This window comes from Haemaphysalis longicornis, unplaced genomic scaffold, assembly GCF_048455015.1.
Source record: "Haemaphysalis longicornis isolate Haplotype H1 unplaced genomic scaffold, Haemaphysalis longicornis Haplotype H1 scaffold_4, whole genome shotgun sequence".
In the NCBI taxonomy this organism is placed as follows: domain Eukaryota; kingdom Metazoa; phylum Arthropoda; class Arachnida; order Ixodida; family Ixodidae; genus Haemaphysalis; species Haemaphysalis longicornis.
In genome coordinates this window covers 141,204,904-141,222,038 of record NW_027526361.1, presented here as the reverse complement: position 1 = coordinate 141,222,038, position 17,135 = coordinate 141,204,904, and the positions used below count along the sequence as shown (strand labels likewise).

At 45.5% G+C, this 17,135-nt stretch overlaps 1 long non-coding RNA gene across 1 annotated transcript; it reads right to left on the bottom strand.

Moving 5' to 3' along the window:
* Window positions 1-8,078: 8,078 nt before the first annotated feature.
* LOC144180604 (uncharacterized) lies at window positions 8,079-11,572 on the bottom strand. Its single transcript, XR_013324470.1, has 3 exons — window positions 11,347-11,572; window positions 10,867-10,956; window positions 8,079-9,000 (listed from the first exon to the last, which is right to left on the bottom strand). It is a non-coding gene; the product is annotated as an uncharacterized LOC144180604 (long non-coding RNA).
* Window positions 11,573-17,135: the final 5,563 nt, after the last annotated feature.

Below are 17,135 nucleotides of genomic sequence, written 5' to 3'. Positions count from 1 at the left end.
GGCTACTTTGGCCTACACTTTCTCGGGTATTTAAATTCAGGAGTTTTTGTTTCCTGCGCATGGGGGTCGTAAAATGTAAATATATATTTACATTTTTATCCAGTAGCGTTGTAATTAAAAGCCGCCATACTTTTAAGCCCGCTGAAATGAAGCGCACTTCCGTTTCAGATATTTTAAATGGCCCACGTGCTTGTTACGGCGAACCGCTGCTTCAATAGCACGTTACACCTCCACCTTAACCGGGGCGCGCTCACGCATAAGATCATTAGCCAGACGGGATGGCGATGCGAATACCAGGCAAGTTTCATCCATGCTTAAATTCGTATGAATACCAACATGGCTACGCGTGAAGAAAAGAACGTGTATTCGTGGGGTTTTGTGCGGGGTGCAATAACATTGTCGAAAATATTTCATCCGTAAGCATTGCCTAATTACAAAAAAAATCGCGCCAATCGACTCCGTGAATGTGGTTGGAAAGCAAAGCTGTAAACGGCACCCATAACGATTACCCATGCGACGTCACTTAAATTGACTCACATCACTCTACAAATAGCGAAACCAGAGAGAAGTGAAATGAACTTAACCACACCATTTATTACTTCAAAGAGGTATTCTTGTTAAGGTTAAATCAATGCATGAAGCATGAACGGTGTTTGGTTGAGCTGTTTTGGTGTAGCACAAGAGTGGAAACTTTTTTTATAAAATAAAGTAAGCTCCAACCTGGTGTTAGACGATCTTTCGTCTCTGTCTCTGCGCCACGGACGGAGGCCACGAGATTTGCGGCGGAGAAGGAGGAGGAGGTAGAAATACTTCTGTTCAGATTTCTGAACGGCCCAGAGTGCAGCCCTCGGGAGTGATTCCTTCTTCTGTGGGGCCCATATGCACTCCGCGCGGCCTGTGTTCTGTCCACCCGCTGAAGCTGGGTAGGTAGAGAGGGCTTGGATAGCAGCATCTCCAATTGCTCTTGTTGGGTAGTTGACGGAAAGAGAGGAGGGTGCTCAGGGCTAAAGTCGCACACCCCCATTACAGGGCGGAGTGTTTCTACGTCTGAGCAAAATTTACATTCAGCGTCGTAGCGATTCGGGTACATTAAGGGAAGACGTGTAGGCTGTGGGAAGGAGCCCGGATTGTATGAGCCGTAGGGTAGTTTGTTGTTCTCTGGAAAGGTCAGGGCAAGGCGGAGGCAGGGTCTGTCTCAGAAGGCGATAATGCTGGGTTATCTGCCTGAACATGACAAGCGGGTGACTGTCCTCGTGCCGCTCCATAGCACGGGACGTAAAAGCGCAGGCTTGTTGGGTTGGCATATTTGTTGCCCTCCATTGAAGCGTGAGGGGGTGTCCAGATGAGCTGAATAGAACCGTTTGGGGAGTTGTTTTTCAGCACGCGCAGTGCAGGTCAGGACAACCAACCCTACTGGTAATTCGAGTATGCTTGCTGGGAATCGATGACTACCCTCCGAACCCCTGGTTGAGCGGCAGCCAAGGTGATGGCTGCCTCTTCTGCTTCCGTCATTTCTTGGGTCCTAAGCGAGGTACACGCAAGGACGTTGGCCCTCGAGAGAACCACGATGATGTTGTATTGCTGCCTTCGATGTTTGGAGGCGTCTGTGTAGATAACTGCATGCCCCCCACCGAGGGTGGTGTTTAGCGCTTGAGCCCGTGCTTTTCAGCGAACCTCGTCATGTGAGGGGTTTATATTTCTAAGCAAAGGGAGCATTTTTAGTTTTAGTCGCCAAGAGTCTGGAAGTACGTCAAGCGGAGTGACATTCTGGGCTGCCCAGCCAATCTGGTAAAGCATGCGGTTACCCATGGCAGTTCTGAGTCGGACCTTCTGGTTAAAAAGATGGCCTTCTATCAGCTCTTCCACAGTGTTGTGGAGCCCCGTGCTAAGCAGCCTCTGTGTGGATGCAATCATGAGAAGACCAATGGCCTGCTCGACCGCCTTTCTAATGATTATATAAAGGATCTCTATGTCTTCCTTGTCGAGAAGAAGACAGGGGGTTGATGCAAGTGACTCTAGAGAGGACAAAATCTATAATTATTTGAAAGGTACCGGATTCCTTTAAGCCTCGGTTCTTGGTGGCAACTCGCCTGATCAATTGTATGATTTGATTATAGCTGTTTTGAGGCGCTGCAAGGAGACGTCACTCTTGGTGTTAGCCTCGCGATGTAGGCCCAGGATCTTGATGCTGGGGCTTGGATTGATGGACTGGCCATCAAGGAGTATTTGAATGTATTCCTTGGTGAGGGCGTGAGGGCGGATGACAAGGATCTGTGATGGTTTACATGAACCCTAGAGGCTTAGCACATTGGCGTACTAGAAGTGAGATGCCATGCATCGGTGTGAGCTTCCTTTAATTTTTGTAACTCTAAGCACATGAGCAAGGTGCGCACAAGGCCGCTAGACGAGCGGGAGTGGTAGCGTGACGCTTTCAAGTGGCATTCAGCGAGAACGCAGGGGGTAAACCCGTAGATGTGCTTTGTGAGTACACCACATGTCTTCCCAGTTATCGCGTGGGCTCGTAGCTAAATCGGTAACACAACGGTCTCTCGCTTTGGTAGTCTATTAGATCGAAGTTCGATTCCCGGCGGTGCCAGTAAAAAGTTTTTTATTTGTCCGCTGGAGTTTTCTGGTGACACCAACGGCCGCGAAAGAACCCTTGGGGGGTAGAGGTAAAAAGCTTTGGTTTAAAACAAGGTATAGAAATAGAATCTAAACAAATACTGCCAAAGGTATCCCAAAATTATATTCCATTTCCAAGAAACGCTGCCACATACACACAAGCCAAAAACGTAACTGCGGCGCTGTTTCCCAGAAAATAAGCAAAAACTGTGAACAAGTTTCTTGGCACATTTGTACTTAACAAGGAAATATTTGCCAGACACTAATGAAACGCTCACTCTGATTTTTTTTTTGTCGCGGAAAGCATTGCACAAAACCGCAGGGAATGAAAATGAAGAAGTAGCAGCTTTCAGATTTCCCAGAAGCTGAGTACTGGTTCTCTTCGCCCAAAGGAGCCGCTTTGATGATCATAAATGATTGTTGGCTCAATATCCACGGTTCCCAGCACCCCGGGTTCTACTGAAAGCTCCACGAGCCCAGTAATATAAGCTATATTGACATCAAAGAATGAATTGCCATGTTTTTCTTTCCTTTCTCGCTAGGGAATATTGGATGAATTCTTCTGAATCTTGCTACGGGGCCTTTATTTACAGGTATCAATTCTTTGTAACCTCTGACCTTGGCCTAAGGAGACCGTTATTTGTTTTGTGACCGAGATGAGAAGGTAATTTTTTTATAACAGGCGAAAAAATGGCAGGGGCGCACGATCAACGAATAAATCGATAAACGTGCGATCAACAAAGGCAACTCCACGGAGGTACATTTCCCGGACAACGTGTGAACGTGATGGAGCAGCGCTAAAGAAGACGGAGAACAACAAAAAACGGCTCGTTGCCTCCCCTCCTAGAAACTCCCAGCAACGAAGTGCAGAAGCTACTTTCGACCGAATGAACTTGTGTCTTGCAATGGTCCTAAAATAAATGGGACTGATGGCATGCTTTTTTACACGACGGAAACTTGCCACTCCCTATGTCTTCGATTTTTACACCAGCTGGAGGAACATCATTGCTTTTTAAGCGAGAGTTACGTGTTGTGAAAAGAAGGTTATTTGCTGTCGGGGAGGCTCCCGTGTTAACCTATTCCCATTTCATCCTTACCGCTTGTTCCCTCCCATTTCAACCCGCCGCAGCGCAAAACGACATTGCCTTTTCGCCCGTTCCCATTTCGCCTGTTCCCATTTGAACCCGTTCCAATCTGAACCTTGTTGCCGGTTCTCTGCCGCTTCAGCCTAGTACAAAACGCGCTTGCCGTTTTGCATTTTCCCATTTAGCCCCTTGCTGGAATAACGAACGCAGTTTGGACTCGGATGACTTGGACCAAGGCGAGGCATTTTTAAAAAAAAGCTGCGTCCGACTGTATTTTAACTTCATGTTTTGAGTTTCGTCCGACATGACATAACCGAAAGTCAAAAATTACTTGCGTCCGCCATAATCTGATAATTAAATTCAAGTTACGTCAAACGTATTTGACCGTAAAAAACGTTACGGCTGGTAGAGCCAAGTATGCACACTTGCATACTTTGCAACCTTTAACCTGCAAACGTTTTTGCAATGGTCCGTTGTACAATACGCGGCGCCAATTAAAAAAACAGCTAGGTTGCTGCGTTATCTCCGACCCGGTACAGCGTTGGTGAATTACAGCTGAAACCACACCCTTCTGTCTGCTTCTGCGTTGGTCGAGCGATCTGGAACGTGTTGCTCGCATGCCCACCCCGCTGAAGCGGTGATGTTTCCCGTCCCTACGGTTGCATATACGAATGCACATGCACATATATGCAACACACACACATTAAAAGGACGAGAATTAACAAACTGGAACCTTTCCCTAGTCGTAGTGCCAGTTTGTAGTGTCTGTACCTTTCGCCGAAAATGAAGTTGGTGTTTTAACACATCTAACTAAAAATTTATAAGATGTAGTACAAGGCTACTGTTTGGTTTCTACGCAAAAAAAAGATCTCGCGATATATAATCACCAAGTCTAGCTAACTCCAGAAAAACGTATTTTAAGAAAGCCGTAACTATTATGGATAAAGCCAGTGGTACCATCCATTTTATTGTGTTGTAACGGTCACTTTATATGCAAATTTCCGTAAAAGAATGGCCTATGAAGTCTTAAGCTGAAATTTGTGCTCGGAGGAAATGGTTCGCACACGTTTTTGATCCAAGCGTTAAGAACACCCAAGCTGAATTCTCTTGCGTGTACTTTTTACGGATGATATATACGCGGGGCACACAGTACGCGGAAAAGCAAGCGCAAATATTTAGTTAGTTAACCGTCTATAATAGAGATTTTTAGAATATCTTTACCGTGTCTGCGTCACAATTTGCCCGGTTATACGGAGCCGGAGTTTCCGTTTGCCGCTGAAAACGGTAGGACACTTTAGCACACCGTTGGCGGCATGGAGGAAAAAAAAGCTTAGGAGAGGCCCTGACGTCACACCCAGCGCAGCCGGAAACGCCATTTTTGTAAGTCGAATGGCGGGCATGCGGCTAAAAGGAGGAAATTATTCCACGTTTTGATTGGCTCCTGAAACCACTGTCAGTTGGGGACAAAAGTTAGGGACATTTAGGGAATTTGTTGTTGCAGCGAGCAGGCTTGTGGTTTCGCGCTTCGCCTCCTAGGGAATTCCCTGTAAGAAGCTGAGTACCGGCGTCTAGCAGCAGACGACGCAAGAAACGGCTAGAACTGACGCGTCTTTCTGTAATTAATTCTGTTTTGGCGGGTGTCTTGCTTGATGATATTTTTTTTATGAATGTGGAGCGTGCCTGCCTGACCGTGTCCAAGGTTTCGCCCCGAGTTTGTGCAGCGCTGGTTCCTTTACTCTTATAAACTTCATTTTTTCCCCTCCGTATGGCCCTAATAATACTGCTGCCGCACCAACCAATCATCAGACTTGGAGGACGTATTCTTCATTATTTCTCGGACGCTGAATTACCCCTGCATTTAAGTTTCTTTCTTCTTTCAAGAACGATGAGAAAATCAAAGAAATTCCGTGCAGAGCTGCGAGATTTCCTAGAAGGCGCGCGTGTACCGGGGAGAACAGTAATGGCAATAGCAGCTTTACTTGTGCAGTGTGCCACTTTTAAACTTAAAAAAAAAAAAGAAACGCAGGATGAGATATTGCCCCTTCAAGACAGTTTCCAGATATGGTCGTTCCAAAATGCACATTTATTGGCCAGATATGGTAGCGTGGCTTATTTAGTGGCTCTAAGCAAGTTCGTGTTATTGCAGGATGCTTGATTGCTATGACACTAGCCCTTTGAGTAACCGATGTACAGCAGGCGTTAGATTGCTTCCAACTTACAGGCTTCAAGAGCAATGTTAAGGCCAGTATTAAAATATGCAAAATTTTTAGAACCTGCTGTTGTACGTGAACCTGCAGTGTTGCATCTTAATCTGTATCATGTCCTCTTGTGAAGAGCTTTAAAATGTTCCTCGGACACATACATTTTAAGCTTGAGAGGTACAACTTGACATAGTTGTGAATGTTGGCTACCTGGCAGTTTGTTGTTTTAACTGCAGCACAAATACCAGATAAGTGACTAGGGGACGACGACGTGCAAGTGCTCGTGCATTGCCCTCCATATTATTTCCACATTCCTGCACTGTGTAAAAGGAATATACCACAGGAAGGAGACAGTTTTTAGTTTTATTTATTCCCAGCTTCACAGTCATAGAAGACGACAGGTACCAGAAGTGCCCAGACCAAACGTTGTGGCCACTCCAGATGCCTGTTAAGACCTCTGTCACTGAAAAGTAAAAAATAAAAAGCATTTTCAAAACTGGCCAAGCACTACATATCTTTCCTTAGGAGCCTCCCATTCAAAACTCTAATGACCAAATAGCTTAAACACAGTACACTGTTATTGTGTTCCTTGTGTGTACGTTTTTTAGTTTTTAGTATGCGTATGGACACTGACATTTCTGCTGCATCTTTTTTTTTTATTTTTGTTCTTGTACACGAGTGGCAGAATTCCCTCCTGTTATAATTCTTTGTTTAATCTGCTCAGGTAGCACACCCCTCATTAATGCCAGAGGGGTCATAAGGGATCATAAGAAGAGCAAACATTAAAAATTGCATCTACAAATTAACATTCTTGCAGCAATTAAAAAATTTATAAAATAAGCAACAGAATGGCACATTTTGACAAAAAACCCTAATACAAATACAAACACGGCCAACTCCAGCTTTCCTCAAAATTTTGTAAACCAGTCTCTTTAAACCAGGCAATAAAACCACAAGCATCTTGCATACAATTTTGTTTGCACGTAAATTGCAAGCAGCTTAACTTGGGTGTCGCAGAAGCTGTTGTGCAACGATGACGTACTTGCTCGTCGATTTTTTTCGGATTTCACCCATCTACAAACAAGTCATATCCTACAGTCGCCATGAGGTCGGTCGACATGGTAACACGTTCCAAAAAAGAAAGCTATTGCATAGTGCTTTTTTCTAACACTCTTTTAAAGTTCTTACTCCTCCTGTGGCACCTAAGGCATCAGTCGGCTCGAGAGCACTCCTACGTAGGCAGCAAGTTCTATGGTGGTCCTATGTGGCGAAGACTCAGGAAAACAAAACCTTTTCGAATGTAAGGTTGATCCTCTACCAGGCGAGTGCAAGGGTGGAGATTGCTTGACCTTTGCACAATATTGCCTTAATCACGACTAAATTCAGTTAGCTAGCTGTGCTCAACATTTCAGAGAAATTCAGAGCAAAAAAATGTTTTGAAGAACGACTTAGAAATATTGATGGCCAGAATGTTATGGGCTCTTCTAACTGCAAACTCAGAACGACAACTTAAAACAACTAAAAAATACCTTAAGGAGTGGCACCACTATTAAACATTCATAACATGATTAGGCTCTACTTAAAGGAGTATTGACACGAAAGATAAAAGCTGAGATAACTACGCAAAAAGTTTCTTTTGTATATGAAGATTTTATTCGAAACCGTTCAGTATAACACATCTTAAACCAATTGTAATCTTTGCATGCATCAGAAAGCTCAGAATGAATGCCCTTTTGACACTGGCATAAGCAAGACTGCATGGAGTCATGGCATGGAGTGCCTCGCCATGCAGTTTGCCCCAAACTGCCGACATTAGGGCTCCATTGACTTAACCAACACACCGGCTCCTGAAGGCGCATGCTGCACTGCCTTGTGTATCATATCACTGTTTAAGACTGATATCGTGTGGTCCAGGCGCGTGCGTACAGTCTGACCATGATGCAACGAGAACAGTGACATCAGGACTGTCATTCTCTCATGGCGGCCACCCTGGTGTTCGTTTTGTTGAAGCCGAATCTGAAACGAATAAACAAGGCTCAAAATAATCATTTACCCTGCAATCGACCATCTAATGCTCCATTCTATGATTCCTGGGCTGGTAGGCACCCATAGCAATGGGAAAAATGTAACATGAAAATTTCATGCTAGTACATACACACATGAACTGCGTGCTAATGGCCCTTTCGGCCAGTTGTTACCCCCATCTGTTCGTCACTCCTCAGCTGAGCATGAAAGATTGATATAATCAAGTGTCAAGTTTAGATTTAACAAGTTTACAAGCTGAGGGATTCACGTTGAACTTTTTGTGATATTTCTTGACAAGGATTTAACCTATAACCACTCCTCACTGGCTTGGCTCATGTACAATTTAAGCACATACTGTACTAGGTACAGTTTCACTTACTAAAGCAGCCTCTCCCTGATGTGTCTGTAGTCCACCCAAAATGCACTGCAGGAAAGCCAACTTTTCTGATGATGACGACGGTGGGGGAAGTGAAAAAACATTAAGACGCTTCCCGTGATTTGAACTGAACCTGGGTGCCTCATGTTATGAAGCTGACGTCTGTCCCATCGTGCAAATTGTGTTTGCATGAACGTGCAAAATTACACATAAAATGCACACCTCCATCTATCAGCAACCATGGTTGTTCACTACGGAAGGTCATGGATTGCCTGGATCAGTAAAGCTTTAGACAGCGCAGTGCAGCAAATCATCCCGGTAAGAAACAGGTGCTCGGTACTGGGCTGGTTAATTTGGTGTTGGCCTTGATTTTGGAAAGCTTCATGTACCCCTTTTTGGTCGTTTCAACAGATGGGCAGTTGATTTTTTATCAAGTCTTCCCGTCAGTAACTAGGTCAAAGCTACATATTTGGTTGTCATACTATCAGGGTGGTCTGCGAGCACACGCAGTCTGCCTGCTGCTGATTTTGAGTGTACCACAAAAACAGCCACTTCTGGAGGCATTCACCTGCTTTCAATGGTTACCCAGAAAGGATGTAGACCAAGGCTTGCCCTTCAGGCCCTGCACCAAGATCGTAGGGGCCAGGTCCAAGCACTTGTTTTTCCCACTGGAAGTCGTCCTATGCAGATGCTACAGGAACAGGATTACATATAAGTTACACAAAGTTATAAATATCTTGGCGTCACAATCACTAACAATTTAACTTGGTCCTGCCACATTGAAAAGATTTGCTCATCTGCCCGTAGAAAATTAGGGTTACTAAGGCGCACCCTCAAAAGCTCTCCCGCTAAAACTAAACTCCTCGCATTTAACACAATAGTCCGGCCTTGTTTAGAGTACGCGTCTGAAGTCTGGGATCCGCACACTAAAAAAGATATTAACAATCTTGATAGAGTCCAAAGATTAGCTGTTCGGTTTATTTACAATCGCTTCCGGCAGTCTGACTCCCCGACAGAAGTAATAATTAATAACAAAATTCGAACTTTAGAATCCCGAGGGAAACTAGCGAGACTTAAATGTCTTTTTCAACTATCCAGGAAAAACAGCATCATGGACCTTTCGCACGTCCTCACTCCGTTATCTTCACGTCCTACTAGAGGGTACCATTCTTACAAATTCACACCTATCTTTGCACGCACTAGCACCTTCAAGTACTCTTTTTTCCCTCACACAATAACAGACTGGAACGAACTGCCGCACCATATTTTTGAGTCTGGAAAGCTTCTAAAATCTCTGGAAAATTACTTTGAAGTGTGATTTATGTTACTTGTGAATATTTTGTATACCTGTCTGTTTTTTCCCTTCTTTACGTTTTTTGTTTCTTTTTTTCTGTACACCGGTACGACTGTGTAATTGGTCATTATCGTTGTACCACCTCCCCCTCCTGCTTGGGCCATTTTTATGGCCTGAAGTATTTCATAAATAAATAAATAAATAAATAAATAAATTCTGTGTCAGCACAACTGAAAGTTGGGTAAGCTAATAATACATCTTTGAAAAATAAAATGCGTAAAAGATAGCAACGTGGAGTAAGACCACAGAAGACAACCCACTACAAGAAAAAGAACACACAGCGCATCGTCCTGCGTGTTGTTTTTTGCATAAACAAAAGTGGGCAATCTCTGCCGCAATGTTAACAACAAGGATCGCCCTAAGAAAGCGAGGAGCGAGTGCGGTGTTAACCATGTGCAGCCTTTAGTTCTTTGTGAGATTGGCATGGGTTACAGAATTCCATTGTCATGTAAGTCCACGTATGTGGGCCAGACAGGACGCTGTGTAAGTGTCCATCTCAGAGAGCATTTGTTTACGACAACAAATTCAACAAGCAAAAATCTTCATGCGCATGATAAAAAGTGTGGGTGTCACCCTTTGTTTGATGAGAATGTGGTGTTGTAGAGGCATAATGATCAGATTGTTAGGGAACTGGTTGAGGCCTTCTTTATCGATGAACATAGTAACAAGTGTGTCAGCAAATCGTCTATCACTCTACACGTGCAGGAGCACGTGCTGATCAGCACCATATTTCTTTATTATATTATTTGTTTTCGTGTATAAACTTTGTGTTTTTCAATAAAATGGCAGTTGCCAGTACGTGCGTGTGTGTGTCCCTCCTGCCTGCACACGTAAATTGTGCGCTTTGAAATCTCCAATTGCTTTATGCCCTACCACATACTATTTGTCTCACACGCACCTTCTTGCACTCACCTTCAACAAACGCTTTACTGACAGTTGCTCAATTGGTGCCTCCTCATAAATGGCCCAAAATGCCGCGTACCCTTCACAGCCCCTCGGACGATCTATCCTTTCTCTCTCTCTCTTCCATATTTTTTGGCTCATGGTTTCACGCTATTTTTTTTCCTTTGGCCGTGTTCTCTGTACAGAAGCGACGTTTCCCATTCATCTTCCGCAACGCAACTTAACTTCCAGAAGAGCTAGAACTCTGCGTGCACACGGCATACTCGCGAGATTAACGCTATCAAACACACGCATACTTACGATCGAGGCACTGCACTTCACACATCCAGGCCTGCGCTTCGGGGAGTACACGCCACCGGTTCGATCAAACTTGAGCAATGTTCTGGGCTCCTACACAAAAGGAACAACAACAAAACGCTTGAAACTGGGGACCGAGTGTGTGGGGACATAGCATCCTAATTTGAATTTAGCGTGTGCTGCATACTTGGACGAGAAACAGGGACTGGAAAAAGAAAAACCACATGCACGTTGGCTACACGAAGCAGGTGTTGGTTTGTCTTTTTACACTGCCTCTGTTCCTCGTTCAAGTATGCAGCGCACGCTAAATTTGAATTCAAGATCATACAAAAATTGTTAACGTCACAATACTATCGGGAACGAGAATGACATGCTGGGAGGCCGAGGCGGCCACGCAGACAAGAATTCACGCAGCTTTAGGTACACAATACAGTGGTATAAACACAAAAAGTACAACAAACACAAAATAACGATGTTACTGACCTTGCTAGGACAATGAGCGCATAGATGCCCTCTTTTCCGCTCTTCCGTGTCTGACAGCAAACGCACGCCGGCATGGCTGGTCTACGCTGAGCTCAGGCTGCAATTCTCTCTTGAAATGTCGCAGTAGGTATGCAAGACACCTAATCAGATAGGGAGATCGCACCAATACTAGCATTCACGGTATAATTCTCACATCTGCAGCTTCGTTTCGTAGCAATCAACACACGCTGGGTACAGACAGCGCAAATCGTTCACTGGGGAAATGCTGCGCCCACTTTGGCGTTGTCCCTAGGCGCTCAAAAACAAGTCAAGTGACGTCACGTTTTGATCACGTGACCCAAGGATTTCTTTCCTCCTTTTAGCCGCTTCGGAATGGCGGACTCTTTTTCCCTCTCTCTCGGTGCACCTTCTGCGCCTCCTCCGTCCTGTATCGCCTCTCTTGTCGTCTGCATCTGGCAGCGCCGAGCCGGCGGAAATCAGCTGATAGGCAGGTAGAAGGCCGTTTTGCAGCGCATGACCGTGAACCTAAACGCGCGGTTACACCGTTACACGGCCTTAGTGTGGCCGCAGCAGTTTTGCGAAGCGGCTCGCTCTAACAATGCCGCAATGCTCGGTGCCAGGCTGCAAGTCGCGATCGGTACCCAAGGAATTGGTCGTCACTTTCCACCGGTTAGTGCATCATTCAGCTGACTAGTATAGCTGTACATTGGTGTGCATTTATCCTTTGTTTGCAATCGCCGCCGTTTATAGGTTCCCGAGCGATGGAGAACGCCGCAAACAGTGGGCGGACGCCGTGCGGCTACCGGACTGGAAAGTGCCCAAGTTTGCGTTGCAGTTTCACTGGCAATGCCAGAGATGACTAGTCAATTAAACGGCCGTTCTATAGGTAAGCAGCACTTCATGCAGATTTCAAGCTAAAAAATTGTGGAATGTTTTTACCGTTGTTCGCGTGCCTTCGATAGAATTTTTTGCGAAGGAGGAGGAGGAGGAGGAGGCAAAACGTTTTATTGAGCAAAAAAAAGGAGAGGGTGGGTGGCGTCAATAAATTTTTTTTCGCCAAGTTTCAACTTGTCTCAGTATCAATAAATTCAAGGTGATCTCAGTTGAAAACGTTCATACACTAATCTCGCAGTCTCAAGCGTTGAAAAGCGAAATCCAGAGCGAGACCACAAAATGATCCAGATTCCAGATCCACCACTCTTCCAGTCAACAGACGGACACCTACTACGGTAATAGCACGATGGAATTATATCAACTGGGAATCTGGGAATCTACCTTGTAACAATTGCAAAGGCACTGCCGCGCATTGCCGGCCTAGCAAACTACATGCAGCGGCGATAACCAAAAGATGCAGTTGCGAATCGTTCGGCTGCAAGTCGCTTACGTACTGCACACCGTGTATCACTTCCCAAAAATCTACCTGACGGGTGTCCGCGCGTACGACGGGACGGCGCGTTCACAATATCTGCACTTCAATAGACGCGTCGTGATCGCGATTGGAGCAAAAGCTTGACGCGGTACAAGGTGCACTTGCAAGTAGAAATTAAATGACATATTCACATCGGCGCAGCTGTCGTAACTAACAGCATCATTTTCGAGTTCCGCAAGACCACAGCGCAGCAAAGCGGAGCAGCAATCTTCGCAATGTTGGGCCTCCACTAGCTTCGGCTATTGGCCCAACATTTTCTTGCCTGTTTATGTACCATTTCAACAAAATAAACTCGAACTCAAACTCAAACTCAATCGGACGACAAGGCAGGCGCTGCCTTTCCGCCATCACTGGCAGACGGCGGGCGGGTACGTTGCTAGGACGCCGTTGCTAACGCGACTTCCAATGGCCGCCGAAAACACGTGACTTCCTCCACACCTTTGCCAATGCTTGGGGATAGCTGGGGGCCTCTCCTAAGCTTTTTTTTCCTCCATGGTTGGCGGTTTCCCTAATCCGGCTGCGGCGGCTTAAGTAGCGCCATCTGATGAATTTGTCTCAAAACAAATCACGCATAATTTTGTTGCTCATATCTATTTGCTTTCGTTTAAAGTCGTTTGAATATTTCACATTTCAGGGGAAGCGCTCAAAATAACTGTAGTTGTTTTGAGAATACTGTAGCCATCACCTGTAGAGCTTTAAAAAGAAAACACGTCGGTGGCGCCATCTACCGAGTAGAGTTAGAGTTCATGTACAATAGAATTTGCCCCCGCGCTAAATATTTAGGCAATAAATGAGTAAAAAATGTTGTAGTAATTCCTCAGTAGCCTACACTACCTTGCCCAGCACAATTCTGGAAGCTCAAAGTGCATTGCGAGCTTAAAAACCTACCTGAACTTTTTGAGGCGGTTGTTTTGGGTGCGAGTTTAAACGGGAAGGGTGTTCTTGGAACGGCTTGAAACAGAAAGCGGTCGAACGGGAAAGGCGTTTGGGGAACGGGCGCACTCGGGCCAAACGGGAAGGGCGTTTCGGGAATAGATTCAAGCGGGAATGGTTTAAACAAGAATGTGTTGTTTCGGGCTACACCCAGCTGTCGCCCGTCTTTTTGCGCTGCAGTCTTTCCTTATAGGGCGAATAAAGGCCTCTGTTCAGGGAACTAAAGCGATAGTTAACCAATGGGAAGCCAAGGCTTAACCAGGATAAGCCAAGGCTTCGCTTTGCATATCCAGGATTGGGTCAGCTATACCGCTGCAATTTTTTGTGCCTAAACAAAAATTTGTTTCTCTGCACATCTCACGGTGGCCAATTCTGTAGAGTTGCTATGACTAATTGAATTGTACTTACTGAGGCTTCCAGCAGCTCCCATACATCTCGAATTACCACTTTTGTCAATAATATTGCCGTAGCGTGATTTCGTAATAACGAGGGTTTCCCGGTCTTTAGGCCGCCAAAGAACCGTTACGGGCTGTGCTGAGAAATGCTTATCTGCTTGAAAATCAAACGACCACTTTCGGCATAGAGCTGATTAAGGGAGTAGTGAGTAAAATTCGAAAATTCAGACGACGTCAAACGAAAAGACGCACAGGATATTGAAACACTTTTGTCTTGCGAAGGCGCAATATAAAAAAGCTTTAAACATCCCCCTCGTGAGGGGCACGGTCAAATGCAGAGCATTTTCGGGGCGCGCACATACTTGATTTTATCTGGTTCGAAAGAAATTGACAGCGAGAGCGAACGCCGAGAACCGCCCCATCACTGCACTACCGCGCTACGACCACGTCACGACTACGTTACGATCACGCCACAACTGTTGTTGCTCCCGCGCCAAACTACGACCCATGCGCCCCCACCTGTTGCTGAACGCGATCCCAGTACGCAGAGAACACGCGAGCAGCAGCGGAGAGCAGGCGAGGAGGAGTGGGGGAGAGGGCGCACCTAGAACGGCTGTTGCGGATGCCGAAGCACGCCGACAACGCCGGGTGACACCGTGTGTTAAAGAAATGCTCTGCATTTAAAATGGCCCCGTATCTGCTCCTTTCGTTGCAAATGTCGGCGAAGGATGATAGTCGACTGGCGCCCGTGCCAAGTAAAGGCCTCCCTTCTCTTTCCCGCTCACCTCTCATGCTGTTCCTCTCCCGTTTCGTTCCTCCCAAGATAACACGCTATATTTTGGCTCAAGTCAATTTACATTTACCGCGTGTCACTGCTTCAAGTCGGGTGCCTCGATGCCAGCGCTGCTGTACGGCAAAGATGCGCGTGAATGAAGGCACCCTACGGCAACGTTTATGGAATCACGTTGCCCTTCTCCACGAGCGTTCCAAACGAAACGTGGAACCTATCTAGTTGAACCTTTGTGTACGGTTGCTGTTTGATTTATTAAACGCCGTCAGGAGCTACGGGGAATAGCTGGTGATGGTTCTCTGCAGTTGATGTATTATTTGATTTGCTGTTTCTAAAACCAAGCATCCATGTATTGTTAACAAAAGAACACAGCAAATGTCACTGATGTATTTTCTGCCTTATATTTGCGTAATGTCTTGTTCTTGTTGAACAATACTGACAAGTATAAACATTGCCACCAGACGTATAGTATTACATTTGACGGGGAGGATATTAGACTTCTGCGCAGCTTTTTTCACTTTGGCAAGGTGGCTGAATCGAGTCAGAGACAGACAGACAGACAGACAGACAGACACAGACAGACAGACAGACAGACAGACAGACAGACAGACAGACAGACAGACAGACAGACAGACAGACAGGCAGACAGACAGGCTAAACGTTCTGCGTTAAAGTTACCCAAGAACCCAAGAAAGACCATTGTCTTCAAAATAAACGCTACAGGGCGATCTTTGGGATGGGCATGCTGACCGCGCTTGCAATGCAAGGCGTGAATCTTCCTGGGCCTAATTATGGCAGCTGTCGTCTTCGCTTGGCCATTCAACTGAGCAGGTATGTGATTTAGGTTAGTCAAATGAGAATTTGAGACTTTGTAATTACCTCATGTCGATCGTTGTTATCATCACTGGCAACTTCAGGTCATTAGTATTGTGACATTTGGATATGTTGACGTCGCAGCCAAAAGGGCTATAGGTAAAGCGGCCTTGGATTTCCCCCGGCGGCTGCTATCGCTAATGGAAAGTCCACTTAGGCAGTCAAATTTAATTGAGTGTGTCAACCCTGATAGGGACTCTGAAGGCAACCAGCAAGTTTGTTGCCAACGAGAGCCTGAGTTTTTCATAGCCATCTTAGCGAAAGGTGCCTAACACCGAGCGATACGTTAATTCTTGACAAACAGCTACCAGAACGCGGATCAAACGTGACGCAAACAGCGGCTACAGCCGCTGTTTGTGTTCCGATAAACTGGGAGCAATCGATGCAGGAGAGATGTTTAGTTGTATAGAAACAACCGACTGCAACGCTACCACGTACCGAGCGGTTTGCTCAGTTTCGGTTCGGTCACATCAGTTGTACTTTACGGAACTTGCACGTCCTTAGGAGCTCCGGCCGACTAAGCGAATTTTTTTTCGTAGGATCCGTGATTAATATTGAGTCTTTGTTGAAAAAAAAAAACACATTGCTCTTTGGATGCCTCGCGAATGTTGGCGTCGTACAAACCACTGGTGCGTACCTCGTACTCTATTTCTAAAAGCAGTATGGATGACAAGCGCCATCCAGCTGTAGCCAGTAAAGACTTTGCGCACCCCAGACGTTTCAACCAGGGTGTCGAACCGGAACCGGAACCGAACCGAAAACCGGAACCGAACCCGAATTTTTGCCCGGAACCGGAACTGAACCGAACCCCTATTTTTTCCGCCATTTTGGAACTGAACCCGAACCGTAAAGAATCAAAGGAACAGTTCCGAACCGGTTCCGGGGCTTCAAAACTCTAATTTCTATTTTTTGATTATGGGGGCCTGCCTTGTGTCCGAAGGTATTTTTACCATTCGGCTGACAGCGCCACCAAATATTACGCATAGTGTGTAGTCGCACAACCCATCAGTTTTTCATGTTATTATAACCCTCGATATAATTTAAAGTTGTCCGTATATACATCAGTTGGTGTTAGATACTGTTCATTTCCCAAATTTTATTTTATCATTAGGAATAAGTTATGATTGAACGTATATTCTGATTCAACATATCGTGGCTTATTCATCGTTGTTACCAGGTACATTGGGTTTAAATATTGTGTAAAGCATTCAATTAGAATGCATCCCTGCCCCTTTGTGAAGGCCTCCAACAACATAATCAACTGCTGGAGTGTTGTATACGCTGGGCTAGTTGGTGCTGTTCCCTGATGGCTAACAAAGCAAAAACTAGGCGAAGACACGGAAGGGGAGACGGAGGGGGGAAGTGGTGT